The sequence below is a fragment of the Lipotes vexillifer genome, unplaced genomic scaffold (assembly GCF_000442215.2).
Source record: "Lipotes vexillifer unplaced genomic scaffold, Lipotes_vexillifer_v1.1 scaffold102, whole genome shotgun sequence".
In the NCBI taxonomy this organism is placed as follows: domain Eukaryota; kingdom Metazoa; phylum Chordata; class Mammalia; order Artiodactyla; family Lipotidae; genus Lipotes; species Lipotes vexillifer.
The window spans coordinates 76,555-80,368 of record NW_006786541.1 but is presented as its reverse complement, the minus strand read 5'-3'; positions in this window follow the sequence as shown (position 1 = coordinate 80,368).

Sequence of the window (3,814 nt, the reverse complement as noted above, 5' to 3'; positions counted from 1 at the left end):
ATTCCTGGCAAGTCTGCTCTTTGAGAGAGAAGCAGCCAGACAAGGGAAGGGGACAGTGTGACCTAGGCTCCCTGGAGAGCAGCCCTGGGCGGGTTGGCCACACTGCTGGCACAGGCAGCTTGGAGGATGTGGGGTGAGAGAGGGTGGGCACGGGGTGGAAAGGGTAGCGCCGACCAGATGGCAGGAAGCTGCGAGGGACTTGAGTGACCTCTCTCCACGGCCCTCAGAATTTATCACATCTCCTGAACATTTCACTTCATGAAATGTTCAGTGTGGTTGGATATTTTGTAGGAAACAACGAAGGAGCTGAGCTCTGTGACCAGTTTCGATACCAGCTGAAACCGAAACATGAGCAGACACACAGGAGCAAAGAATCAGAAGATGCCAGAAGCGAGGTGAGGGACGGATCAGAGTCTTGGGAAGGGCTTTTAGCAACAGCAATCAGGGCCGTCTGGCCAGCAGGCCCCTCTGGCACAGGGCCTCTTGCGACCAGCTTTTTCAAAAAGCCTGTGAAAACATGTGAGATGAGAAGAAAATTAATGGATCTAAAACACAAAAAGTATAAAATTGAAAGTAATACATTTTAATGAAGCATCCATAAGACATAAAATTATGTCAACTTCATTCATTTTTCAATTTAGTGTTTATAAATTACTTACATTTGAAAAGAAAGCTACGGTTTGATTCTCTCACCCTATAAAATTTCCTGTGTGTGTGTGATGACAGCCCACAAATCATAGTCAGTCATATAGTCAGTGAATAACTGGTAGCTAAATAATTTCAAAAGCAAAACTAAGAAAACCCTTTTGATTTTTTCCACAGCAAAAAATGTTATATTTCATGTGAAATGTGGGTATATGCTAATGTGTTTGATATGATGTGGAATGTGGACTCCATAATTAAAAGGCCCTGGGGCTTGTTATGGTCTGAAACCAGCCCTGGTCATAGGCCCTGGAGTAGGGGTGTAGGCCAAGTTGAACCAGATCTATGAGGAGTGAGATGGGGGCCTCAGCTGATGTCAGATAGTAACTGCATTAGGTGAACTCAGAGCCTTCCAATTCAGAGTCCATCTGTACACAAGTCCTTTCAACCCTGAAGGGCTAGTCAGATGTAAAAGCTTTCATTTGTATTTTTATTTTTTATCTTTTATATACAATGTGTTATGCATTTTTTAATCATTTAAAAAAATTTTTATTTTTTATACAATTTTGAAAGGTTACCCTCCATTTACAAAATATTGGCCGTATTCCCCATGTTGTACAATACATCCTTGTAGCCTGTCTTAACACCCAGTAGTTTGTACCTCTCACTGCCCAATCCCTTTAATGCCCCTCCTCCACACTGGTAACCAGTAGCTTGTTATCTGTATCTGTGAATCTGCTTCTTTTCTGTCACATTCATTCGTTTGTTGTATTTTTTAGGTTCCACATATAAGTGATATCATACAGTATTTGTCTTTCTTTGTCTGACACTGAGCATAATGCCCTCCAAGTCCATCTATGTTGCTGCACGTGGCAACATTTCATTCTTTTTTATGGCTGAGTAGTATTCCTGTGTGTGTGTGTGTGTGTGTGTGTGTGTGTGTGTGTGTGTGTATCACCTCTTCTTTATCCAGATACATGAGCTTTTAGATATGGCAAGCATAAAGCTCTCTGGAAGGAAAAAGCACCTTACAAGTGTAGTGAACTGTTATATTAAGTCTCCACTAGGGCTAAAGTAACTCATGGAGGAGAAAGTGACCCAGAATGAGCAGGTGATAAATTACTACTTGGCTGGTGGCAGGGAGCCTACACATGTCAGGAGACATGTGTAGGTATGAGGCAAGGAGCCAGTGGGGGGCCTCTGGCCTGGACTGGCTGACACGTAGCATCGCTTAGCGGCGGTAGGTGTCCTGGTGGCAGCTGGAATGTACTGTCAACCACTCAAGCACTAAAAGCCGACACTGATTGCCATCTTCTCCGTTTTTCCCCCCTTAATGATTTCACTCTTACACTTGAGAGAAGGGAGAAGAAATAAAAAGTGCTCTCCAGATTTCTCTCTCCCCCCCCTCATTTTCTGTCTTGGTCCTTTTCCCGGGCTCCTGTTGTGCCATGCCCTCTCTCGTCACACGCAGCTGTGTTCTCTCCCTGCACCAGCCCTCCGCAGCCAGGTTTCTTTGCCTGCATGCTTCTTTCAGTGAGGCCACAAAGGTGGGACCAGTAGATACCCCACTGGAAGCCTCACAGGCTGGGTGTAGAGCTGTGAGTGGTGGAGAGCGGGGAGGCCAGCCTGAGGAGCCCCAGGGGTAACCATGGGAGAACCCAGGCCCCCCATCACCCCACCACCAGTGGCTCTGGGCAGAGGACCTCAGCCCTGAAGTAGCAGTGAGGGGGCGCTGGCTGTAAGGCCCCTGGTGTTTGCTTCTCATGGCAGGTGACCCGGGGAAGGCAGCTTAATGGGTCTGTGTGTCTCTCTATCATGGGTGTCAGTGATCAGAAAAGAGCAGCCAAAGAGCAAAGGGGAGCAGTGGCCCTCCTTCCCCAAGGAGACCCCGCCCCATCCCAGGGCTACCTCCATCACACCAGGGTCCCTTCAGACCCTGAAGTCTAATCGTTTTCACAGCTGTGAACTAACATTCATCTAGTACTTCCCTGCACCCTGTGATGCTGGGAACAAGGTGGGGCAGGTGTCAGAATTATGCCCATTTTACAGATGAGGAAACAGTTTGGGAGTGAACTGACTGGCCAGTGTTCTGGGGCTAGTAACGGATGAGCTGATCGAGGTTGGAACCTCATTCTTCTGACTCCAAGCTCACGGTGTGTGGGCTTGAGCTCCGAGCCCCCAGGAAGTGCCGGCTCCCACTAAGCTACCAGTTAGGCCCTGAGTGAGTATTTGGAGTAGGAGTATGCACGCAGTGAGTACATGCGATCCCAGAACCAGAATTTCTGTCTCAGGCAACCCTCAAGGCTCCTAAAATGCAGACGTCATGTACAACCGTTGAATTTTAGAGGGGAAGATTATTTCTTTTATGGCAAAATTCATTCATTCATTTATTCATGTATTCATTCACCCAACAAGTGTATATATTAAGCAATACTCCATCTCCAATAAACGCAAGGCAATTTGCCAAAAATTCAGCACCCCCCTAAAACCCCACCTGCAACATAATCAACTCACTCCATTTGTCGATTTAATCACTTTGTTAACTGACTAGATTTACTAGTTTTACCAAGTTTACTCATTTTATGAGCTTGAACAGTAATGTTTTAACAATTAAAATATTGGCTACAGGGCTCCCCTGGTGGCGCAGTGGTTGAGAGTCCGCCTGCTGATGCAGGGGACACGGGTTCGTGCCCCGGTCTGGGAGGATCCCACATGCCGTGTAGCGGCTGGGCCTGTGAGCCATGGCCGCTGAGCCTGCGAACCCGGAGCCTGTGCTCCGCAAAAAAATAAATAAATAAATAAATAAAATAAAATAAAATAAAATATTGGCTACACAGACATAGTAGAAATTAACATTTTTTCCACATGAAATACTACTTTTCCAGGCAAAATTCCAGCCTTTAACTATACGATAGGATTATTTTGGCTACCTCTTCTTTCTTTACGTGCTTTATTTTCAAACTTGAAACATTTAAATATTTTTTTGTCAGTTTCTTGAAATGATATAAGCTTGAACTTTATAGGGGCAGTGCAGGGAAATGGCTACGTAGGAAGACCTGGACCTGGACCCAGCCTGCCCGGGGTGTCAGCCCAGCTCTGCCACTTTCTTAGGGACAGCTTACTTGTACATATGTGATGTGATCTCAGCCATTTTATGTACAAACACTGGGGG